Source organism: Chroicocephalus ridibundus, chromosome 5 (genome assembly GCF_963924245.1).
Source record: "Chroicocephalus ridibundus chromosome 5, bChrRid1.1, whole genome shotgun sequence".
NCBI lineage: Eukaryota > Metazoa > Chordata > Aves > Charadriiformes > Laridae > Chroicocephalus > Chroicocephalus ridibundus.
This window is the reverse complement of record NC_086288.1, coordinates 78,697,644-78,724,041: the sequence shown is the minus strand read 5'-3', so window position 1 is coordinate 78,724,041 and position 26,398 is coordinate 78,697,644. Positions and strand designations below refer to the sequence as shown.

General features: G+C 41.6%; 1 protein-coding gene across 25 annotated transcripts in view; it reads left to right on the top strand.

The window, feature by feature from the left end:
• Positions 1 to 26,398, top strand: part of TENM3 (teneurin transmembrane protein 3) — a 1,409,904-nt gene that overhangs the window by 1,154,390 nt on the left and 229,116 nt on the right. Inside the window, exon 1 of one of the 25 annotated variants that reach the window (XM_063335503.1) lies at positions 11,148 to 11,183. The exons of 23 other annotated variants lie outside the window; for them this stretch is intronic. The gene's annotated coding sequence lies outside the window, so the exon portion shown is untranslated. Of the gene's footprint in view, positions 1 to 11,147; positions 11,184 to 12,056; positions 12,148 to 26,398 lie in introns of those variants that run through there. One more of the 25 variants, XM_063335504.1, reaches the window with a different exon arrangement.

Below are 26,398 nucleotides of genomic sequence, written 5' to 3'. Positions count from 1 at the left end.
TTGTTAACTGGGAGGACAGACTTTTGAAAGCCATTCCACCGGTGCGCGGTGCCAAACTCTTGTATTGCAAAGTTCTGGCTGAAATACCGGGACATGGAGATAATATGGTCCCAGAAAACTTGCCAAGGAAACTGCAGTCAAAAATGTAGGAAACTGTCCAAGATCAGACCTCAGACATGCTGCATTCATTACCAGCAGCTGTGCACATAAGAAGTGTTTCTTTATACCTCACAACCAAAACCGCTGTGGCCTGTCACTGTCATTTTTATAGCAATTTGCTGACTTTTTAAGAAGCAGGAAAACATTTAGCTAAAACAGAAGTTAAAATGACTGACAGAAGATAATTTAAGGGAATTTTAATGGCTACTGGAACGTGTACCATAGAACTATGCTGAAGTGCACATATATTTAAGATTTTACTTTATGTAATAAAACTTGCTAAGAAAATTTAAAAAAATGCGTTGATAATAGTTTAATGTTTACTGTAAATTACAGATGCATACCTTAAAAGATTCCTTAAAAAGCCAGGAAGGGGAAAGGGATATGACAGTATTACTGTTATTTTGAGCATTAGAATTTTAACTTATTGACATCTCCTTTTAAGATAAATTCAAATATGCCTCCATTAGGGGGAGTTACACATTCATCGCTAAGTGCTTCAGACTTTCAGACACTGTTTGGTATGATGGATTTTCCCTTGGTTGTTTTTGTTAACTTTTAAAACACTCTGTTACTGCTAGTGCCGCCTTGTTTCTCTATAGTGGAACGCGTTTTTAGCTTGTTTAATCAGCGTGCAAAAATTTGCAGCAAAGAAGAAAGTCCAACTATATCAACTTCTAAATACTTCAGGAAAAAACAACCCTATTACAATAGTAAAAATATCTTTATTAATTGGCGGATTTTCCAGAATGAAATGTCAATGGCAAGATTTAGAAAACCTGGAGCAAAATTCTCTCTCTGAGGCAGTTTTTCTTTTGCCCGTCTTTTTTTTCTTTTTTCATCTGTGAAACTGCTTCTGCCTGAGGGTAGTTCAGGAAATCTATCAGTGTCTGGTTTGTTTACTTTGGTGCAGGAGGGTTTTAAACAGCAATGTGACCCTTGTGCTGGATGTTAGCAGGCGCGTTATCAAAAAGGCAAAGAATACCGATGGACTTCAGCTGATAAATTCTTGTGCCGGGCTTTTGAGTATAACAGTTTTAGATGAGGTATTGAAATCATGTAGTTACATGCCTAAGCACTCTCCATCTAGCTGAGCTCCCGCGTAACGTGGGTAGGGACAGATCCCTCTCCTTTATATAGAGCTGGGAACCGCGACCGGTTGAATTCTCTATGGAATAAGTCCGTTGCACGCTTGCCCTGCAATCACAGAGCCCTTGGAGTACTTTTCTCAGTGTCTGTGGCCCAGCTGCAGGAAGCACTGGCTCCTGGGAGTTCAGAAGAACTTCTGGGAGGCCACGTGAGTAAGGAAAAAAAGGATTTCAAATCCTTACAATCTAGGATTCTGCTATACCACAGGTAAGGGCTTGTCTCAAAATGAACGCCGGTATCAGTAGTCCGCTCTTCAGGACAGAGCTCTGCTGGAGACTTTGTGTCTCTCCCCCTGGCAAAGTGATCACTGAGGAAGGGTGGACAAGATGAGAAAGGACAATTCAAGGTGGGGAGGAGAGAAGGGGAGAGGGAGGGACGGAATGATGGCAGCAATTCCTGAAGTTCAGCAGTCAGTGTCTTTGCTTAGTTAGATGACTGAGTCGTGTATGCGTAATCATCCTCATTGGAGAAAAAAGCATTTGGGTCCCTTGGTGGTGGACACAGAGATGTGAGAATAACTTATCAAAAGCGGATTGAGACATGAAATGTGGAATAGAGATATTTCTTGTAATAATAATTTTTGCATACATTTTCCATGCAATTTTTAGAACAGGATGTTTTCCATACTTTTCTACCCTTTTGACCCCGCTTCAACCAAGTACCGAGCAAATGCAGTGAGATGAGTATTCCAACTCCGATCAAGCACAAGCATCCCCAGCAACTGGGAAGGAGGGAGGAGGAATCCCCAAGTATGGCAACTTCCAGACTCTCTAGAAAGGGCTGACGATGCTTCTTGCAGTTAATGGATGGCAGGGGGAAGCTAAGGCAAGTTGTGTGCGTCTGGGAAGTACTGCTGCAGAAAGCAGAGGGAACTCTTTGAGACACTGGTTGTGCTCTATCTGCCTTTATTGGCCTTTTCACCAATATTAAGGGCAGCTTCTATAAATTTGATTATCTTCAGGATATTTGCAATAAAAGCTGTATTTTTACTGAATGCTTTTCTTATCTGTGAGTCCTTCTCCAGCAGGCTGGGCTCTGTCCATCGCAGATTTTTCGGCCTCAGAACTGACCCAGTCACACTGGTGCTCTCAGTCCTAAAAGTGGCTCCGCTCTTCCATGTAGGTTTTCACTTAGGCTTTCACTTTGCGTGCTTTGCTCTTAAACTGTAAGCACATGGTGGGTGGGAAGAAGCGGGCGGGAACCCTTTCCTGTGACTTGAGCTGATTCATCAGCAGTCTAAAAACTCCTGTGTCACGCCATCGGCTTTTGTCTGCCCTCAGTATATACATACTATATTTAGTTTCCTTATTCTCCTTGCGAAATACCTTTTATGCTGAATATTCTACCACTTGCTCACATTTTAAGGGCTCTTGTATGAGAGAGTTCAGCTGGCCTTTGAGTTCCTTGTCTTGACAGATAACGCCAGAACTTGCAAATCTGGCAGCGCTTGTGGGAAGGTCTTCAGTGAAATGCGTTGTTAGTGAAATCATTTGGATGATGGAATTAGGAAATGCTAGTGATAAAGTTGGCTGCTGTGAAATAGCAACCGTATGACAGAGCCCAGCGCCGTGATTTCGGAAGCTGTTTAACACACGTGGATCCATGGCGGTCTGACATCTGTGCAGCGGTGTGCCGAGCAGATGAATGGAGTACGGGGAAGCGGTAGTGGGAAGACTTTAGGGACTATCACGTGTGATATCTTCAACGTAATATACTGCAGTGTGGAAACTTGTGTGATGGTTAGCCTTGCTTGAAGTAGGTCGAACACAAGTGGTGGTTACAAGACCTGCGGTACAGGCTGATGGCTCTGTGCATGAGCACAAGGTGAAAAGGCTCACTAAAACCTGGTGGGCACATCAAAAAAATCCTGAAGTATGGATGAAATGAAGGAAGAAATATTTTCCTCTCCTTCCCCTCCTCTTAAATCCATGGTAACTTTAAATTCTTGATAGCGTCTACGCCCTGGTTCTGAATATGGCACGTCTGCTGGTATCCAGTACAATTATTTCACTAGCAATTTGGCATGTTGGCAAGTATTAAATGTGTCGGGTTGAATGTGGAAAATGATCACCACCTCTCCAGGAGAATTAATATCCAATAAATCACTTCAGGGTGTTGCCATAAATGCAATTCTAGATGCACTACAGCACTTACTCTTGTGCCGAACAACCCCCCCCATCACCAGGCATTCATCATCTGCCCGAACGTCTACCATGGGAAGGTTTGTTCATGTAGGCACTTCCGAGTGTACATCAAGTGTATATAAACCCTATTCTTACCGTTTATGAAAACCTCCTCTTCTTTTTTTTTTTTTTTTTCCCTGGAAACGGTGATAAGGTGTCTACTTAACAGCAGCCTGCAGTGCAATTTTTTTATGTATATAAACCCAAGTTAATATTTTGTAAAGCATTTATTTCATTTTAAACATACGATTTTTATAAGCATTTTGTATATAGACCACTTGCAGGGACATGGCTCACACCAGGTGTCAGAGTAGTGTGAAATAATTTTTATGCCACCTTTCCAAGGCAATAAATGTCATATAAGCATACACAAGTGCAGATATAGTACTTTTAGATGAACATTCTCAAACTGTATGTTAGAAATCTGTTTGACAGACTTACCCAAAGGATGACACTTTTTTCTGATCTTGCCAAAGCAGCAACTGTGGAAAAAGAAAATTTGCTCTGGTGGTTCATGTGGGTTTTTTCCCCGCAAGGAGTTATGATGTAGAGGGAGGGAGGAAAAGCTGTAATTAGGAGAAAAGAAAACGGTTTCTTTCTATTGAGGAAAAAAAAAAAAGAAATTTTTGACCAAAGCGATACAGCGAGTTTTCAGTCACCTACCCTACACTAAAAAGACGAAATAGAAGATGAAGGACAGCAGCAGCTGAACCCACAGTCCCAGCCACATAGTTTCTGTCATGATCAGTATAATGCTTATTCCAAGAAATATGTGAAATATTTTGTGGGAATCACACGGATATTGACTTTTTTTCTTTTTTTTTTTTTTTGTGCTTCTGTTTGTAAAATATCTTTTTAAAGATGTCAGTTTGGAGAAGTACCTTGAACTGGGTTTTTGTTTGGTTTTCGTTTATTTTTGGGGGGTTTGGGGGTTTTGGGGGTTTCTTTTTTTTGGTTTTTTTAAGGCGATCAGAATACAATATAAACTTTTTTAGAGATGTGAGATTCCAGCTTCATCATGAAGAAGAACAGAGTGGTTTTTCATAGAGCTTGTTCTCTTACACGAATAGGATTGCTCTGCTGGTGGTCTTTACCAATTCTAAGAGATTCACAACAGGGTAGTTTTTTCACGAAAGCCAATTCTCTTTGTCAGACCTCTATACAAAACTATTTTATTCTAAATTGATTGTTTCAAGCAGCCTACAGATACCTTGTTTGTTAGGAAATGTCCTGTAGCTCATGAGCTTACAAACCAAATTGACCTCTTTTTCTTTCCAGTTACTCCTTTATGTCACTTCCATTTGCAGTAGATGTCTTCCTCTTTTTCTTTCTGACAAAAGTGTAAAAATTTAATTAAAAAAAACCATATCCAGTAATCCTGAGGGATTTAGAGCTGTGGACCCAAGTATTAAATGTAAATCAAAACTTAGTCAGTTGGAAGCTGCTTAATATGAAGATTAGACACTCGGTCTCCAGTTCGGAGCATTAGCTGTGCAAGCAACTGCTTCTTTGCCTTCTTTTCCAGGTGAAAGCCAGTGGGTAGCAGCTGCCGGTAGAGGTCTCGGAAAAAATGGGAAAGCAATATGAAAAATTAAGGGAGGAAGGTGCAACACCTGTGCATGTTTCAGGATCTTTAATAGTTTTCTCTTGCGGGTCCCGAAGCGTGCTGATGCGCTGAAGTGAGTCTCGCAAGACACCAACAGGATTCAAATTCACAGTGAGTTGAGTTCAGAGAGAGATATAAGGCTCGGATTATAGTTGGATTTTTATTTCTTCAGTGAAAAGCTTAAACTTTTTCCTAAAATACTATAGCCTATCCCTCTAAAATTACATAAAAAGACCTGAAAACATCAGAGCATTACTTTCATTGCTTCATCTCACTACCGTTACTCATATAGCAGTTCTTCTGAAACAAACAGGATTAACTTTTTTTTTTTTTTTTGGTGGGAGGAGGAGGAAACTATTTCTTTCAAAGGCCTCATGGATACATCATCTAATCCCCCAGAACTTTCATGAAAATGTCTTCCTCCTCATCACTGACCTGTACGAGAAGATAAGGGAAGCATGTATGCTTTGTATTTTCCCAGAACTGTGTTAATCATTCAAAGCACATGTGCCCTTTTTCGCTGTAGTCTGCTGGCTCACTGGTACTGTCTGCATTCGAACACGGGAACGTATTGATGAAAAAGTAACTAAAACTATATAAGTACTATGGAAAGCATCGTGACCAATATTTATGTCTTTAATAATTCAGTTTTGTTCATCTTGGTTTTGGAGACCAAGATATTCGATTGGTACAATAACTGTAGGTTTGTATTTTATGACAGAAAGTAGTGTAGAGTAGGGTGGTTCTACGCAAAATTCTAGGTATTGTTATACAGAAATATTTTGCATTTTTTTTACCTTGCCTGATACTGCATTGAGCTCGCTGGGAATTTGTCAAAGAGCAGAGTAACGTTATTTACTTCAATATATTAATCTACAGCACTCAGAACTCGCAGTACAAATATAGACTGGCTGGGTTTGTGTTGCTTGTTAGGGAAAAAAACACCCACGTATTATCCACTTATATTCAAGAAAAGTGTCATAATTCAATCATTTTTTGAAAGGACTGTATTTTTGCTATAACTCTTGCCCTACCCTAGTTTCATCTACTTGCTTACGATTTCCACTTGTATTTTCAGTGAAATGCTGATGTGAAACGGCAAAATTTTTAATACACTCTTGGAAGGGATTATGAAAAATAAAGTTAGGCTTTATCTATGTGAATGAAAAGGGGGAAAAAAAAACGTTTATTGTTTTCAGATTTGAACACCGAATCTGTGGTCTCATCGTGGTCTTAGTCTGTTCTCATTTAAATCAGCGTCATTACGGCATGAAAAATGGCTCATCTGAATCTTTCCGTGTGAGAAAAATCTAGTCAATGTCGTGTACTATTTAAGTGCTTAAGAACTACAAGATGTTCTACATGTAAATATATTTGTGCACATGTGCTTTCTCATGGGAACACATTATATTACTAATCCTGTTGATATCAGATAGTGTTCTTAGACTTTTATTTCTAGACAAGAATTTGCCTTTTTTAACACACTTCCATCAGGAACTGGAAAGCTAAGTGATAAATATTTTACTTGATTAAGTCTGTTTTGTAAAACAGATGTGAGAATGTATGTTGCTGTTATAAATGATACCTTATCTGACAACAATCTTTCTCTTAATCAGCGTTTAAATTTCATAGCTTAATACTCTGCTTTGTTGTAGGACTGTAAGAAAAACAGGTTCCAAAGTGACGTACTGATGCGGTGCGGTTTCGGTTTCTATGTAGATACGTAACGCACATGCAGAGAACAGTATTTCTCTGAAGTACACCTAGCATTTCAGTACAAGTGGCTGTAACCCTAATTAACTATTTACGGTAGGATGTCTTAACTTAGGCTACTGCTATTCAAAGAAGTGAATTAGTATTTGGCTAAAAAGGTGTTTGTTCCCTTTTAGTAAAAGCCGTTGGTCATCCCTAATGTTGATAAATAGCTGAAATTATTGTTACTGGGATGATAAGAAGAAGAAAGGTTCAGTGATTAGGATAGGCCTTGGAGGACCATCCGAGGCATCAGGTTTTCCCTCTCCACGTTTGTGGTATCGACGGGTCAGCTTTGTGTCTCCATCTGCCGTATTAAAAATGGGCATGATAAAGTTTTCTACTTTGGCGTGACGGCACTCAGAGAGGATCTTAGTAAGGACCGAATCGTTAATGTGCTGCAAGGAGCACAGCCACTCGTACCTGGGGCTCTCTAGTCTAATGGGTCACCTCCGGTGTCACTTCTTAAGCCCTTTCCTGGCATCACCTTGAAGTGATGGAATTACCAACGTTTCGGTTCTCTGTGATGATATTAACAGAGTGAGTATGGCTGTTTGTTACTACCATTAAATTCCTGAAAACATGTCACAAATTCTAATGCAAATGTAAAAATTAATCATCGTGACTGAGCTGCAATAGCCCTCCCTCCTCAACCAAATGCAAACCAGCCAGTTTGAAAGCTGAAACAAAGCCCTGTCTCCAGAAACTAACCACATTCACAATTCTCCCCTGTTTTCATACACTCTGGAAAAATATGAACTATGCAACATGCTATGAAGGCCATAAAATCTGAGCTCTTCTGGATCGGGGGAGAGGAATCAGTTCCAAAAGCTTTGAGTTCCCACAAAGAACATCCTGTTAGCAGTTCGTCGCTCTTTTATACCAGCAAGGCCCCAGCTCAGTTGTTTTCACTGATCTAAATTGTGGCGATACAACAGAGAGAGTGAGAGCGAGACAGAGAAATTCTTTCACATGTGTCAAGGCCGGCTGTGTGGTACCTTTCAGTCCTCTTAAAAAAAAAAAGGTAAGTTTTCAGGTGACCCTGGCAGTGACCTGGAAAGGCCACCGTGACTTGAGTTCAGCGGGGGACGAGTCTCTGTTGCCCGTGAAATGCAGCTTCCAGTAAGGAGAGTAAAAGTGGCTACCGTCGTGATAAATGTACCTGCAGATAGCTGCATGGATTAACACAGCTCTAATTTATTCCACATTAAGAAAAAGGGCTATAATGAGTTATTAATAAAGAAAGACTAAAAATGGGTTCAAATGCAATGGTTAATGCTCTGCATAATTTACTGTAATAATTCTTCTGACCAAATAATTAAAAAAAAAAAAAAAGTGCTTCTTTCTTTTCCTATGAATGAAACATATACGCTATTCCCCCCCGCCCCAACCCCCAAGGTTTTGTTAAATCTTTCTACTGTTCGGGCATGAGAAACGTGGGCATAAAGCATGGTGTCTGTGCTGGAGTCTGCTTCACCCCCGTTTGTCTACTCCATATAAATATTTTCCTAAGCAAACATCTATGTTTCAGATGTCTTGAGCGTTGCACCTAATAGATTTCATAAATCATTTGTGCTGGCATTAATGGGACAGTGGAATCGCAGCACAGGGGGCATCAGAGCAATGGAAAATTCCATTGCAGCTGCCTGAAAATGGAGAGAAGAGGATCCACTGCAGCGACGCCCAGGTCTGTTCCTGCATGGGGATGGGGAGATGAGGGACAGCCGGGTGAAGGAAGAGGGTCAGCACCAGCGTAATTAACAGGTGCAGAATCCTACTTTTTTTGATAGGCTGCAAACCTCGGATAGTGAATGTACGGTTGTGTGTATTTGTCGAAAAATGGTATCAAATGTATAGGTAGGTACTCACAAGGAAGCTTTCTTTTGGAAAGAGGGATTGTTGGAATACCTCATGTCTTGCGTAGCATCTGGGAGGACCCTGCTTCCTGCAGAGTCCATGGCAGTCTTCTGCAGAGGGGCAGTAATTCTCAAAAGAGCTCTACCTGAGCTGGCTGCAAGCATCCAGTTCCCATTCCTCTTTTTTTTCAAGACCTCTAAGGGTATATGCCTCAATTAATAACCTACTTAGTAGATTTTTCAGTGGCTGAAAGTGCTTATCCATAGGTACTCTGTTCAAGCAGTTTGGAAAATGGTATTTGTGTGATCTAATGTCCCATTTATTACAACTAGACCTCTTGGAAGAGACACAGAGTATGAGTGTTGCTGGTGCATTGCTGGAGACTTCCTTAACCGACTATATTCCTTCATGATTTCATCTTATACTTCTCTTCTTGGCCGATGTTGCAGCTATCGCAGATGTGAGAGTCTGTCCAGAATTCGAACTGCAAAAAGCTTCCAGTTTTCAGCACAAACCCCCCGAAGCTGGAGCAAAGTATAAGCCGATGGTGGCTGTATTACGGTTTCTCCTTTGTGCCAAGTCAAAGCACACGTAGTCTGTTGCACATCCAACTAGAAGAGCTTCAGTTCAAAATGTAGTATCAGTGCTACTACTTCTGCCTTTTTTTCAGTACTTTTCCCCATTGCCAGCCAAGACTGCCCTCATCAGGACCTGGCCACTCAGCTCATTATTTTCCCCCATTTCACGGAATTCTACAATTTCAGTCTGTCTAGCCTTTGTTTCTCTAGGAAGTTGCAAATGAGCACTAATTGTGTGAGCTTTATGAATATTATTATATTTCTTCTGAATAATACATCTAAAATATGTGCGTTCATTGCAGCCTCCTATGTAACAGTGTTGAAACGTATTCTGGAATGGTATTATCTTCCCTGGAAGTATTGTGTAGTCATTAACAGTATCTTGATCTGATTTTTGGCAAAATGTGGCTTCTGAGTAGCTGCTGTGATAACTTGGCCTGTGTCAGCAACGGATCTTGTAATGGGGTGAGGAGAGTTACGGTTAGTCAGTATTAGCAAAGGTCCCAGGTGAAAAACAGCATGATAGAAGTTTTGTAGGAATTACTACATACCACTGTACTTTCTAAGCCAATTTGGAAGAAGGTTCTTTGTGTATTGATGTTAAGAATGAATTTGGAGACATCATTCCCATGAGGGAGTAATAAAAAAAAAATCTGATTCTGTTACTAAAGACAGAGGCATTAACTTATTTGATTACCAGATGAAAAGGGGATTTTCTGCTTTGAATGGGTATAGAATCATAGAATCATGGAACAGTTTGGGTTGGAAGGGACCTTTAAAGGCCATCTAGTCCAAACCCCAGAGAGCAGGGGCATCTTCAGCTAGATCTGGTTACTCCGTCCAACCTGACCGTGGATGTTTCCAGGGATGGGGCATCTACCACCTCTCTGAGCAACCTGGGCCAAGGTTTCACCAACCTCAGCATAAAGAATTTCTTACTTATTTCCAGTCTGAATCTATCCTCTTTTGGTTTACAACTGTTACCCCTTGTCCTATCACAGTAGGCCCTGCTAAAAAGTCTGTCTCCAGCTTTCCTGGAGCCCCTTTAGGGACTGGAAGGGGCTCTAAGGTCTCCCTGGAGCCTTCTCTTCTCCAGGCTGAACCCCCCCAGCTCTCTCAGCCTGTCCTCACAGCAGAGGGGCTCCAGCCCTCCCAGCATCTCTGGGGCCTCCTCTGGGCCCGCTCCAACAGCTCCGTGTCCTTCTGCTGTTGGTGCCCCAGAGCTGGAGGCAGCACTGCAGGGGGGTCTCCCCAGAGCAGAGCAGAGGGGCAGAATCCCCCCCTCGCCCTGCTGCCCACGCTGCTGGGGATGCAGCCCAGGCTGCGGGTGGCTTTCTGGGCTGTGGGCGCACATTGCCGGCTCATGTTGAGCTTCTCACCCACCGACGCCCCCAAGTCCTTCTCCTCAGGGCTGCTCACTATCCCGTTTGAGATGGGATTTATATCTGCGTATTCGGTAGGCACCTAGCTGTTCTGTCTCTGTATAGCAGTTCAGAAATTAGCGGCGAGCGATGGGAACGCGGTGTTTTGTACCCGTTATCTATCGCTGTATCCGACAGCGGTGGTGCACAAGGCGATGCACCTGAGTCTGTGTCCGCTCAGGTCTGGCCGCGGCCCCAGCCCTTGATGACAGGACCCTGCAGCCCTTCCCCGGCCGCGTCCCCTCCCCGGCCGCCCTCCCCGAGGGCCGTTGGGCGGCGGTTCGTCGGCCGCAGCCCCGAAAGGGTTAAGGCGTCGACAGGCCCGGCCCCCGCTCCCCGCCGGGGAGTGAACGCCGCCGCCTCGGCCTATCGCGGCGGGGCCGGGGGCCGGCGGGGCTCGGCCGGGCGGGCCGCCGCTGAGGGGAACGGCGCGGAGCGGCGCGGAACGGAGCGGAGCGGAGCGGAGCGGCACGGCGAGGTGAGGCGGGGGCCGGGGCTTCGGCAGCTCCCCTGTGAGCAGGAGCAGGAGGAGGAGGAGGAGGAGGAGGCGGGCATGGCCGGTGCGGTGTCGGTAGCGCGGCGGAGCCGTGAGGGAACGGCTCCGGGCCGGCGTGTGAGGGGCCGGGGAGCGGGAAGGGTCGGTGCGCGGAATCGGAGGTGTTAAGAATTGAGAAGTGGGGTTGTTTGTTTTTTTTTTTGCATAATTTGCATTCGTGGGGCCGCAGGGCTCCCTCGCCCAACTCTCGTTATCCTTGTGTCAATGGGAAAAGTGGAAAGTACTTCTAATTATTGCGCTTCCGAGAGGCGGCGGTACCTGCTGTGCTGGGGGGAGGGGGGGGGGGAGAGATGTGGAGGAGATCGTGCTGCTTCAAAAGTGTGGAAAGAAAAACGTAACTTTACAACAGTGCAAATTATGCAAATAAAAGCGGGGGGCCGGGGAGGGGGGGCAGAAAAAAAAAAAACCAAACACGCAACACCCTAGTTAATTTCTAAAGGATTGTAAAATCCTTCATTTAAAGCCTAGCGTAATCCTTGACGTTTCTGTGGGCACCTGAAAAACAAGCAGAGCTGAGGTATGGAAGTGCGGGGCTGCTGGTGTAAAGTGCCAGCTCCTCCTGCCTTTCGTGCCTCGCAAGCCATACCTACGGAACCTACAGCTGTGTCACAAAGTCGTTCCCTGTTCTTAAAGCTTAATATAATCAAATTCAGTGCCTAAAGATGGTGTAGTTGAAGATGTGATCCTTTTTGCACTGAAGTGGAAATACTTTCAGTAATTGAAAGCAGATTCACGTCTGGAGTTGTACAAGCCAAGGTTTTCATTTTTAAAATAAACCTTTTGTTCCCCAGCTTTAAATGTTTCACTGAGCCATCCGGAGACCTCTGTTTGTTAATTGCTAGAGTAGACTTTAAGGAAGGATTGGGGGAAAAAAACCCTGAGAAAGGTATGTCAGCAATTAAATTTACTTAAATTTACAATGTCTGTATTCCAGTGCATGAACGTACCGTTGCATCTTTTGTGCCCGCTACGTTTTAGTTTTCCTGTTAATTCACGTGAATCTGAGCTACCCATCTGTCTGTAGAGTGTTTTGTTTTGTTTTAAACCATCTTAGCTTATGTTCGCCTCGCTTCGCCCATTTGCCGGGGTTTTTTTAAGAGTTTATTAAACAAAAAAACTGAACTTTGAAGAATTGGGGGAATACTGATCTGCTCCGCTCCAGTAAACAAACCTGACACTTTGTGGCGATAGCTCCCCTTTGTTAACTTTCTGCCTGTGTTCTGGCCGTTACGGTGGAAAGCTTTCCCGAAACCTTGCCTTCCGATAATTCCAGCGATGGGGAGAGAAACTTGGGATGTGAACTCCCAGACCCCCCACCCCCGACAAAGACTGAGCTGCTCTCGAGCTGTTTGTTACCGGCTTTGAAGGTGGAGAACAATGGAGGGAGAGGGAGGAAAGCACCTTCTCTCCCAAGCTCTCTAATTCACAGAATAAATGCACTAAAAACGTGTGGAAAAGTTACTGAAGATGGCAGGAGTCCCCTATCCGTTAGGAAGTGTATTAATTGCTTAATAGACACAAGGATCTGATTGCCTGATGTTAAATGCAGGCTGCCATTAAGATAAGAATTTGTACATTTGCATAATGGTACTAAATAGGCCAGGTTTATTTCACTGAACTCCTTGGTGCTGTGTGCGTAGCTGACGTAGTTCACTTTTCCCTCTTTTATTTAAAAAGATAAATCTTTTAATATATCCTCAGTAAGTTTAGGTGAAAGTATTTGAGTAAAAACTGGGAAGGGGAAAGCGTTCTCACCAGAACAGAAAATACAGCCTACCACTTTTTTCATCCATCAGATTCGGGCACAAAACTGTCAAGCAGCTCAGTAACTACACATAAGCTGTTACAAAATTTGTTGGTTAATTGCTCTGCAACTCTATATGGAGAATGGGCTCGTATGTGTCACAGTATGTTTTGTTTTTTCTTTCAAGGAGTTATAAAAAGGCACTGCTACAATTTAGCAAGAAACCTACAACAGCAGAACCTTTACAAAAATATTTAACCTTTGGATGGTTTTGGCTTACTTGTCATTTTTACTTTGTAACCTTTTTGGGGTAGAATTGAGAGCACGTGAAGTAATATGTTCCATGCAGTATGGGATACATTTTAGGTTCCTGGGTTATTTTTTGTGGTTTTTCCTTCTGAAGAAAAGCAGCTGATGTGGTATCTGTCTAAAAAAAATTGATAATTGATGCTATAAAAAGATGTAAAATGTTATACCAGGTATGTGTTCATTTTAAAGGTCTGCAGTAAGAACACTGCTAAGCACCTGTCAGTGTTCCATGTAAACTGACCCAACTTAAAGAATTTGTCTTGAGCTGTTTGTATTCTTGCATTTCTATGAAGACTTAACATGACTTAGAAAATTACTGAAATGCTCTGATAAGCAGTTGTGAGATTGGACTTTACAGCTTTTCTTTCTGTAACTTGTTTTGCATCCCAATGCACTTCTTGAAGTTAAAAAGGAAAAATAAAAGGTCACAATACACATGCTTCGTACAATGTAGGCATTTGAGCGGTGCTATCAGAAAATGATACTGCACCGTATGGTTTTCCAAATGAGAAAAGGCATTAGCTTTCCCATTTTTTCTGCATGTCTACAGAGATCTTATTGCTGCTTATTTCATTCTAAATACTGCTGTCGGCTTCCCTCTTGTGTGGGTTTGAAAGACTTTCTGAAGAGGTGGTTACAGACCCATGTGTTTCAGAATAGCAAGAGGGCTTCGGTGTGTTCAGGATGTACAGAGAGATGATGCTGTGAGCTGCTGACCTCACTAATGATTTGAAGATGTATGTATCTTTTAGATTTGAACACTTGAAGATTTTTATACAAAACAAGAAGTCGGGAGGAAGTAAAGTAACTGTACTAATAAAATGCTTCTGTAGTTTCCCAACTTTAACTTAATTAAGCTGGTTAAATGTTAGGGAGAGATGGAAAAAATGGCACTTGTTCCTTTAGAAAGTTTCACCCATGTTAAACTCTGAACAGAGCAGGCTGAAATACTCTGAATCAGTGGAAAGTAATCATTCCCACACCTTTGCCTAAGACTGAAAGAATTACAAGTGCACTTGCACAGGGAAACTGCAGAACTCACTGTGGGTAATGACAAGGCGCCTAGTCTTCTTTTGGGACTGGCTAGGGCAACCATTTACCCAAACTTGAAATGGAAATAATTGTTTTGTGTAAACTGCTGTCAAGTGGATGGTTTACGAAGCAAGTCCTTTAAGTGTAAGAGCGGTAGAGTTCTCATTTCTAGAGACTGTATATCGTTCTAGTGGGATCTACATGGGAAACAAAACACAGGGTGACCCTTTTGAGACCTAGCTCAGGGCGAGAGGCTTGTTTATGGCTTACTACGTACAGCAGAAAGGATTTTGCATAGCGATAGTATGTGAATCATTGCAAACTTCAGGTGTTTGGTGTGGTGATCAGTGATGTTGCAAGTACTGGGTAGTAGAAGGCATCTTTACAGGTGGTTTAAGTTCTGCTGTATTCAGAATTCAGGAGCTGAGTCTAGATTAAGAAGTGTTATGGCAAAAGATTTAGCCAAATACCTGAACACTTTGAAATTTGGACAAACTACACCTACAACTCAAAGTAAAGGTGGCCTGACAGAGTGGCAAAGGTAGATACTGTCATTTCTGAAGATCTGCATTATGGCAAAACTCTGATTAAATATGTGTAACCGGTTTTCTGTATGCTGTATTTTCTGTGGCAAAGGACCAGGAATTTTTGCAGTAGCAGTAAGCTCACATACCTAGTATCACATCAACAGCGAGTTACGTGGTTTTAGCTTTTTGATACAACTTGCTGTTCTGACTCTTTCTGGCTCTTGCAGAGGATTCAGACCTATACAACAGTATTTCTAAGATGCTTAAAAGAAAAACAGATTTAGAAGAAAAAAAAAAAGATTAATCTAAATAAGATCTCTTGCATGCAACTACAAAAAGAACATCCAACTGCTTTGCCTGCTTTTTTTATTCTTTTTATCCTGTTTCAGTTGTTATTACTCCAAGTGCTATTGACGTGGGGGATTTTTTTTTCTTGATATGAAGAAGAATTAGTGTCCTGGAGAATGCTTTGGGATGCAAGAATAGATACAAATAAAATTAAAGAAGAAAGTAACTGCTATTATAGAATGGTATTATTTGGTAATTTTTCATCGCTGTATAAATCATGAGAAAGCATTACCTTAAGCTTCCAAATTGTCATAACTGGCAAACTGATTTTTAAACTACTTTAATTTGCATCTCTAGTATAGTTGCTGACCACACACAAAGGGAAAAAAAAATGAAATACTTTTATTAGAGCAGCTCTTGGTTTAATTATACAGACCTTCTTTTTCATAAAACATAATTGTACCCATGTATGAAATACAGCCAGCTCCAAATCTACAAAAATTTCAGAGTTGTTAATTTTTGCAGAACATTTTTCCTCTTAGTCAGAAACTGCGTTAAACAAAAGACTGTTGTCCAGGGAGTTGTAAAAAGTAGCCTGGAAAGCCTTTTATGCCCTTTCTTTTAAATAAAACAGAATTGCCTTATGTAACAAAGTTAACTTCGTTAACCTTTTATAATTATTTAACCATTATTTCATTTTACCCCCTGCTCAAACATTGTACATTAATGCAGTAGACACCTGGCTGCGCTCTTAAAAGTTTATTTGTCTTTCAATTCCTGTGATAGTAGGGGGCAGTATATCTCCTTAATTATCTTTGTTCAGGGAAATGTTGAAAGGCCAGGGTAGTTAAACAAGGCCATTTGGATTTGCAATAAGGTCGAAGTCAGATGCAAGGAAAGTGGTTAAATGCATTATCATCTTATTGAGCACATCATCAGGAAAGTGACCTTGATGGAGGTGGAAAAAGCCATTTGGCTATTTTATGACAGCCACCTCTCTGCTGGCTTTATCCCTGCCAGAGAGTACTTCAGATAGCTTTATCACAGTCTCCTCTTCTTGCTTTGAAATCTGATTTTTCTTAATTACAGATAACGAGTTAGAGGCTGAGCATTGCAATGAACTTTTCTAATAATGGCAAATTTTAGTACTTAAGAGTTTATCCTTTTCCTTGGGAGGTACAGAAATATCTCTAAATTGTATATTAAGGTGACCTTAAAGTTGACTGTTACATACCTGCCTTTAAGGATCTCTTAAGGATAATCATTGTTTTTAAGTCATGAAAGCTTTTATTCTACTACTTTTTAAACTGTTTTTAAGTTACTATGAGGACAGGCAAGCCAATTTCCAGCCTTAGCAGCAGGGACACTATTTGTTTTAACAAGTGTGTATTTATGTTTTTATAAAGATACTCAAGCCTTGGGAGGCCTGTGGCTAAGCTGGAAACAAATAGTTTAGAAAATATATAACTAATGCTTAAATTCCTGTGTCACTTATGCTTTGTAATGGCAGTCAATACTGATGCCTTGAAAGCTTACAAAAGTAAAATTTCAGCTATTGCACGCTAATTTAAGTATTTAATCAAAGTACTCTCAACTGTCCATCTTCCCCTCCCTCCTTTTTTAACTGCCTTTTCCCATTCAAAAATCATTTATTTCTTTGGTGTAAAACTACACTGACTTGGAACAAACAGTGTCATTTTAAATTTCTGGCATCGAAAAGAGCTCGGTGCTAGTTGTACTTTTTATAGTGCTCTCTGTATAAGCATTGGTATAATCATTAAGGGAATTTTAAAACAAATGTACAAAATACAAGGGAAGATGGTATCAGGAAAACTGGATCCAAATTTGAGCACCTTAAGATATAGGTTAATTGGCTGAAACTCACAGCAGAGCATTACAAATGATTAGAGACTAGAGGGAATGATTTATAGGAAAAGATGAAAAGAAAGAAAATATATAGCATAGTCACATGACAGATCTGCAGCGATGGAAGAACCATCTGCAAGATTTTTCAAGATGATGTGGACTGAGATGGTGTATCTAGATGCAATAAAATGAAATTAAGGATCAGAAAAATATCCGCTGCATATCAAGACTGGCATTGTAATGGTAAAATCCTGGAGGTTATGGGAAATATCTCAGCACAATTGATAGAAGTTCCATTTTTTGAAAGAACAGATAATACTTGTTTGATGGCAGAGTGTGGCTTTATACCTTTTGTTCTAAATTTTGATCGAATGTTGCCATTTTGAAGGTAGATGTATTTAACTTCCACTTTGGGACCGATGATCTCTTATTCTTCAATACGTAGGTGATCTCCCAAGCAGAGAGCAGGGTTCTTCTTCCCATCATCACCTCAGTCTTCAGAGCTGGAAAGCATCTCATAGTTGTGCCCCTCACAACTTTTATGGCAGTAAGAAAGCACATTATCCCTGGGTATGCGGTACTTTTCTGAGGCCTTTCACTTCAGTCATTAGGATTTTAAAGTTGCCAGCTGCCAGCAGTGTTTTGCTGTGGTCCTTAGCCCTGGGTTGTAGGGCCAGAGTGTGTACTCAGCATGAAGCATCATCCGGATGAGCACAGAATCTCTGTTTTCACTCATGCCAAGTTGCCCTTGTTCCTCACAGACTTGCCTTATTGATAGACTTGCCTATATGATGGAAACGCCCTTCGCTTTTGTAGTATAAAGTTTTCTTACATTTTCTTTCTGTTTAATTATTCTTGCTTCCTCCTCAGCACTCTTCTGGTACTTATCACTCATGTTCTGCCATAAAGCGGGAGGATTATACTTCTGTGTGTGTGTTTCCATCTGCCCATCTGGAAGACAAGCCTTTTGAAGGCAGACACATAGAGCCAGAGTCTGAAAATGTAATTCTGCCTTCTCCCTCTGTCGAACTCGCTTTTTCATCAGATAACTCCAGGAAGGTCGCCACGCAGATACGCCTGTCCGTTGTCTTGTAATGATACTGAATCTTAAGATCTCTCCCATCAACCAAGAGACAAGCAGTGAGCTGATGGATCGTGTGCTGAAGAGGATCTCACTGTTCCTTGACAAGTGTGCCGAAAGCACTGTCAATATTTGAGTCTTTTCTGTAGCCTAGAAGTACCTCAAAGAATTTTTCTTTTCCTCCCCCATCTTCCTTTTCTTTTTGCTCCTCCATCGACCATTTTGGTTTATGGAGCCAGGCACGTATTTCATGGCCAGGAGAGTTTCTTTTAAACAGCTGTCCTCTCTCCAAAACATACAGTAAGGTTCATCACATTAAATAGACATCTTCAGAGTGTTTCAAATAGTCTTACTCTGCAATCCCTGCTACTCCTCATTTGTGCGAGATCCCGGTATTTACCACTCACTTCTTCCCCTGAGGTCAAGGAATCTCAAACAGACTTTTCAGACAGACGGTTCCTCTCTGGATGTAAACCCTTCTCCCCAGATGATTTTTTTTTTTTCTATCAGTGGAATTTCGATAGTATTTTCAGTTATTCCTTAGCAGCTTTGCCAGCTTTTCACAGAAGAGACCTGTGTATTATTTATCAATTCTCTTTTCTCATTCCTGCCCTCCAGCTTTTACATTACCCCCTCATCCTAGTCCTTTCTACCTAATCCTAATTTACTGCTGATCAGAGCCACAGCAGCAGAACCAGTTACATGAGGTGAAAAAAAAGAATAAAAATAAAAACCTACATCAGACAAAGTTATGTTTTTGCCTTTGAGGTAATTGGTTTTGCTTGCAGTGATCTCGGTGAAACCGGGCAGAGCTGAGCATTCTTCTTCTCGCTTGTATATTGTCTGCCTTTGTTTCCTGTAGAGTGACTGTACCCCATAAAATAACAGGTAACAAATCAGTCTTCCTGAGTGTTTGGTTTCTCTCTGCAGCGTAGAGCAGAGCTTGTGCTAGAATCTGTTCTTTGATTATTTTTTTCCTGTCTTTTTGCCTGCAGTTTTATATGTGGGTGGAGTTTCCCTGTGTGTTCTTGTGCCAAATGTGGTCAGTATTAAACTCGTATGCGATAGACTACATGGGGGTCTTTACTAAGAAATATGAAAATGTACTGTGGGTCCTATTTTAGCAGATTGAGAATTACCATGGTTCCATGGAAATAGTTTATTGGGTATAGTCTGTATAGAAGTTATAGCCTTTATTAAAGGTTATAGGTTTATTACAGGTTATATTATAGGTTTATTATAGGAGGATAAGGAAGGTGATTTTCCCCCTCTGCTCCGCTCTGGGGAGACCCCCCCTGCAGTGCTGCCTCCAGCGCTGGGGCCACCAACAGCAGAAGGACACGGAGCTGTTGGAGCGGGGCCAGAGGAGGCCCCGGAGATGCTGGGAGGGCTGGAGCCCCTCTGCTGTGAGGACAGGCTGAGAGAGCTGGGGGGGTTCAGCCTGGAGAAGAGAAGGCTCCGGGGAGACCTTAGAGCCCCTTCCAGTCCCTAAAGGGGCTCCAGGAAAGCTGGGGAGGGACTCTGGATCAGGAAGGGGAGCCATAGGATGAGGGGGAATGGTTTTACACTGGAAGAGGGGAGATTTAGATGAGATATTAGGAGAAAATTCTTTGCTGTGAGGGCAGTGAGCCCCTGGCCCAGGTTGCCCAGAGAAGCTGTGGCTGCCCCATCCCTGGAGGGGTTCAAGGCCAGGCTGGATGGGGCTTGGAGCAACCTGGGCTGGTGGGAGGTGTCCCTGCCCAGGGCAGGGGGGTGGAACTGGATGATCTTTAAGGTCCCTTCCAACTCAAACCATTCTGTGATTCTATATGATTAATGTAATTTGTAGACTGAGCTGTGTTGGTCTGAAACAGCGTGTGCATGTGTGTGTGTAGTACGTTTGCATTTTAGCCAAGGGAAGGAGTCCCCTACACTCTGGCTGCCTGATGTTCCACTTGTGTTCATGGCTATAACACAGCGACCCTTTAACGTTATACCTTATTGCTGCCAGAAACTGTTAAAAAGTGTCCTAGAATTCAGTAGGTAAAAGGCTGCGGATGTTGATAAATCCATAAGCCTGGCAAAGCAGCAATACTTGAGAAGTATCGGAAATTGTCAGTTCTACCTGCCTGCTCAGGAGCCACTGGCTAGCAGCTATAGCCATGTGGCCTTCCCTCCTTTCCCAGCATTCCCAATCTGAAATGTGGTGAGAGAGGGCAATGAAAAGGGAGAGGAGATACCAGCCAGGTGCCTTTCTCACTGTAGAGAGTAAAATTCGATTGTAGAAGAAAAGCGACAGATGCATAGCCTCTGTCTGCACCAGCAAAGGGGACAAGCCAAGGTCTGTTTCCTAACTGTTGAGGCACAAGGATCACTGATGTACAGATGCCCTTCACCAACTGCCCAGGGACCTTGTTCCTCTGACCGGTTGGGAGCAGTCCCTGCTCCATACCCTTCCCTGAACTGGGGGGGTGTTAGCTGGGAGAGCACTGCTTGTCAGAGCCTGAAATTAAGGTGGGAAAAACATTATCAATGACAAGTTATTGATGATTTTATGCCAGTGCTGGCACTCAGCTGCTCCTGTTGAGTTAGTACAGGTGAGCCCCAGGCTCATGGTAGGGATAAGAGGGGAAGAGTAAAACAAAGTAAAACAAAGCCCTTGCAGGGGCACACCTCTCTGCTCTAAACTCGTTTGTGTTTGACAGAACCCATTAACACTTTCCCACATAATAGAACAAACTTAACTACAGCATGTCTGTCTCACAGTATTTTTCACACCCCCATCCCAGTTAGATCTGGATTTCTTTGTTCTTTTTCTCTCCCTGGTGGTTTTTCTATGGGTCTGTCGGAGAGCGGGGAGCCCTTTTGAGTGTGGTCCTGGGGCATATGCCCCCCTTTTCCTAAAAGATAGCAGTTATCTCCGCTTTACTAACTCTTGATTCTGCAGATCACTTCCAGCTCTAGGGACATCCAAATTATGCTTTTGCTCCTAGGTTTCTTTGTCATGTAGCTCTTAATTTAGGATAATGAGATTATTTCTTTTTATTGCTTTGTAAAAAACCCACGAAAAGCACAGAAAAAATATGCAATGTCAGTTCCCATTCAGCCCTCAGCCTAGTGGAGTGGCTGCATGTGTAACTACCTCGCACGTACCAGTTCTTGCCAGATTTGCTGCTCCTTTATGAATGAAATCAGCTTGAAAAAAGTTCAGCTCAGCCTCATTTTCATATACATTTCCACATTTTTTTGAGACAATTAAAAATATTGTAGCTCATATTAGCGGTCACACTTCATTTCTTAAGTGAGAGGATGAAGCAGCAAGAAGTGTTTTGATGTGTTTTCTGCTGGGTATAGATGTTGCAGTACATTATTTTTTTTTTTTTTTTAGTTCATAGAAACAAGTTCTTCCCTTAGACACATACCACCCTAAAAGTCATAAACCTTTGTGCTAGAATCATAGAATCTTCATGGTTGGAAAGGACCTTTGAGATCATTGAGTCCAACCATACACGCACGCACACACACACACACACACACACACAAAACCCCTACAATCTCTGCCACTAGAGCCTGCCCTGAAGTGCCACATCTGGACGTTTCTTAAACACCTCTAGGGATGGTGACTCAACCCCCTCCCTGGGCAGGCTGTTCCAGGGCCTGATCACTCCTTCAGTAAAGTAATTGCTCCTAACATCTAATCTAAACCTCCCCTGCCGCAGCTTCAGGCCATTTCCTCTGTTCCTGTCATTATTCCCCTGGGAGAAGGGGCCAACCCCCACCTCTCTGCACCCTCCTTTCAGGGAGCTGTGGAGGGCAATGAGGTCTCCCCTCAGCCTCCTCTTCTCCAAGCTAAACATGCCCAGTTCCCTCAGCCTCTCCTCATATGACTATGATATTCCTGTTGCTGCAATCAGATTTTAAATTGGTTGAAAAATTTATAAATACTTCCTTTTGGCTACCCATCTGAAGAGCCTAAAGAAATGCACTCAACTCCATTCTAAGTCAATTATAACTCACACTAAATAAGTTGATTCAGTATCTCTCTGTGGCAGAGGAATGACCTAGCTAGCTTTTGTTTTGGATGGAGCTACATCTCCTTTTACCAAGCTGCCATTGCTCTGTTTAAAGAAAATGATTAACACAGAAGCATGGGAGCCAGGTTACTGTGAAATAGTGGCTTCTACCAGCTGAGCTATTCATCAGGCATTTACGGCTCTCCCTTTCATTCAAATGCCGCTTGCAGTTCTGCAGGCAGACCTTCTACCTTTGCCGCTGACTCTGGTTAGCTCTTCTCTGCCTCAGTAGGATTAAAATAGAGCAGAAGGAGAAAAAAATTGTTTACTTTTCACAGCCAAATGAATAATAGGCAATTCTCTGTCATTGCATCCAGCCTCTAAGACGTGTCACGCTTTGAGGTGACACTGGGCCTTTTCGGTAAGGCAGAGGTATGTGCGCTTGTGTAGTGGGCATGCCTTCCGTCCAGACAGGCTGGCGTTTTCCAAAGAAGCCCCCATGGTGAAAGTCTCCGTGACCAAGTGGAAGGAGAATTAGCTGCCTGGTCTGATCAGTTAGGAAAATGTACCATTAGCAAAAATAGTAATGTACACTTTTCTCTGAAATAGGGGTTTTGCAAGTATCTATGATGCCCATTAGTAAAGCAGATTTTATGAAGCCGCTGTGCTCTTCCACATGGTGAACTTGCCTCTTTCCTTTCTATGTAGTTAAGTTGATGTGCCAATGCAAGGCAACAGGATAACCCCGTTGAAGAGGAATAAAAGCTTCATCTCTAATAAAATGCATAGAAAAGTTTAGAATTTAATATTGATGGTATATACAGTGTTTATGGAATCAGCATATTACACATTAGCGGTACAAGCAAACTGACATCAAATCAATGCATATCCATGTTATGGACGACTTAACTGCATATATTTGTTTTTCTGATATTTTATTCTTGTAATTTCCTGAGTCATGCCAAAGAGAAGCCATAAAGATACTACCATAAAAGTTACTACTGTTAGTTTCCTGTAACTTCAGATACCTGTGCTTAAAATCTCTGCTGTTGTGTGTCTACTAACAGAAAACCTCGAAGTAATTTTACATCGTTCAGACTACATCTAGCTGTGTTCCACCGAGCTTAATGAACTCACCTTCGAATACAAAAAGTGATAGATATTATTAGAACATATTATATATGTGTTCAAACTTTGGGGGTATGGTGGAGTTACTCAAGGAATGTACAATTAGACTTTGGCATTAGTGATTGTGTGATAAGGGACAGCTCGAGTTCCCTGGCCAACCTGAATTAAACGAAGAAACCTGTTGGAGGTCACAGATGGGATCTGAAGTCTGAATGTGTGGAGTTTCTAGCTCCTGTTGCAAATTTGGGATTGGTGCCCTGCAGAAGTATTCCAAGATAGCGTGAACTAGTTGAGAGCATCCATCCCCGTTGCACTCGGATGTCTCTGCAGACACCCCACGTCCCCAGTTTCAAATTGTGGCACAGAGCTACCTAAGAAGGTGCAGGGCCAGCATAGCTCTGGTATGGTTTAGGTTGGAAACCGCTAATCTTGACCATTACACCAAGGCATGGATGATTAAAATAAAATATTATTTTAAATTAAAATGTTATTAACATTTGTTAAAGTAGCTTAGACTCTTAAGGTTAACAAGCTGGAAGAAATCTCAAGCTTTTTATTTTTCCCCACCTTTTCAGAGGAAATTTGTATGCAGGCTGACTAGTATACCAAATTTCAGCCAGATGCGAATTAAAACTGCTAAGTTAGGAATGCTTGAGAAACAGAGTGCATAGTGGAAATGACAGCTCCGGCACAGGAATGCCAGGAGCTGCTATAATAACTTAATATTTAAAATGCAATAAAATCAGAAATAAGCACCTTTAGATTTTCATGTTTCAGAAGGAGATTATGACTGAGACGCATTGCTTCTGTAGACAGATTCCCTGCTACGTTACAGCTACAGCACTAGCAGGTCTTTACATGCCTGCAAGAGTAAATCGGTTTTTAAAGAGGTAGTCCATTTGAAACTAGTAATCAGCTTTTTGCTTCTTTTTTTCTTTTTTTTTTTTTTTTTGTAGCTTTATTACAAACATCTGTAAACCTTGAAGTGCTGTCTACTGGAGTAGAGTTCCCCGAAACAGATGTCTTGTTTGCGTTTAACATGTCTAGTACCTTGCTTAGTCCTTCTCAGGTCAGGAACTCTTAAAATCATAAGGTAACAAAATGTTTGCCTATTTATTGTATGAGTTATGGTGGTGTTAATTGCAGGTACCATTCAGATAATCAACATTTGAGGATTGTTATACTTTTCATTCCATGAAAGCCTTGAGAAAGGGGGAAAAGCCATTTACTGAGAGAATTGTTGCTGTCATTCTGAGGCATCCTCTTCTCTCTTTCATACTTCATAATTAATTGATCGTAAGCACGCAAATGCGTTGGGTTTTCTTTCCGTCACGGAACAGTCTTGAAATAGGGATTTGGAAAGCAGTTTTGCAGGAAGCAGGGTAATGGGAATATTTTAAAACTCCTTCATCCACATAAAGGAAAAGGATGTTTCAAGTCATTCTTTTCATTGTAACGTTTGAATAATGGAATACTACCAACACTGTTAGGCAGCAGACTACAAGCCATTTTTGTTGAATAGCAACAGGTTACAAGTGTGGCTACATTTCAGATCGCAAAGAGGTATAATATTTATGACGATAAATGCAGTAAATGTAGTAGTCCTTGCTGTCCCTTAGAGAATATTGACCAGTTCAACTCCAAGAGACTTAGAAATCCAAATATAAAAGGATATGCCTGATCCCGGTGAGGCACATTCCTCCTATATTTCCTAGTAAAATTTAAATATAATCTCAGTAGTAGTTTTCATACTTGTCTGTGACTGATGTTAAAACTTGCATCTTACATGTTAAGATGTTAAAACTCACACCCGTAGCCAATAAAATAAATAATCTTTGATAATATGAGTGGAAAATTACGTTCATTAGTAATGAACAGAATATAAATGTGTAGGTCTCCAAGGACCAGAAACATGTTTTCCTTTCATCATTTCTAAAAAGTGTTTTGTGTAATGCCAAAATTCCTGCATGAATAGGTATAAAAAATCGACTAGTCAAAAAGTCACACTAGGCAGCTGAAATATTTTGAGGAGACAGTATTTTTCTTCATGCTGTAGAGCTGTGAGAGGAATTGCAGAAACTGGATTCTTGACTATAGCATAAAACAATTTTTAAATTATTGAAGAATCTGTGGTTTAGTAGCCTGTGTAAATTTACATCCATACTGTAAAACGATGCATTTATTAGTACGTGGAGTAACGGCATTTTGATTACAAACTGAAAGTTTGTACATACCAAGAATATGTTAAAACTGTGGCACCATTTTTAACTGCAGAAGATCCTAACTGGCTACTGCAGATAGATTTCCAGGATGAAACAGTGGATCGCTGCTTGTGAGAGGCTGTAACTTTAGAATTATTGTATAAAACATGTTAAGCATATAATGACAAAAACCATAAGCTGTTTGCTATCACTTCTGGTAGACCCTAACTCTTACAGGAACGCACATTTTGGGATTACTTTTCCCGAAGTGTTTGTCAGCAGAGGTGTATCAGCAAGCCCTCCTGCTCATTCACTAGGGCAGAAGGATCTATTATTTCTGTGAAAGAATTTTTGCTTCCATAGTTTTAACAGAGTTCTGCTTCTGCTGCTGATGACATAACTGTATCTATGGTATAAACGTGTTTGTCCAGAGGTGTCATTCCCTTTTTCCCCATTTCTGTTAGAAAAACTAGTCTGCCATCACATGCATGCTCATCTGTTGCTTGCAGTTTTTATAACAAATAATAATCTCTGAGTGGTAAATATTTTTTCAACTATTTCACGTTATTATTTTCCTTGGGAACTTCGTGGGGGTATTTTAAACCAAGAAAAAACCTAATTGGCTGAGCAAAGAAAATACTGGCAGCGGCCACACAAACATTGTCAGTTAAACCAAAGAAGTATTACCCTGTCCTCCTTATAAATGTAGTGAGGACACATATGGAGAGGACATATACATATATATATATAGGGGGACATATATAGCTATAGGGCTGGTGACTTAAAATAGGTGCTTGCAGAGAGAAGCTGACATTTGCATGTTAACGTTTTCTCCTGTATGCGCTATCACAGTTATATCCAGCCCTGAAAGTCTTACCTGTCGTCTCTGTTGGCAGCTCAAAGTTTTGTCCCTAAAACTTTTCAGTGCAAAAAACCCCATTCTGAGCCAAACGCTGGTTTAACTCGGAT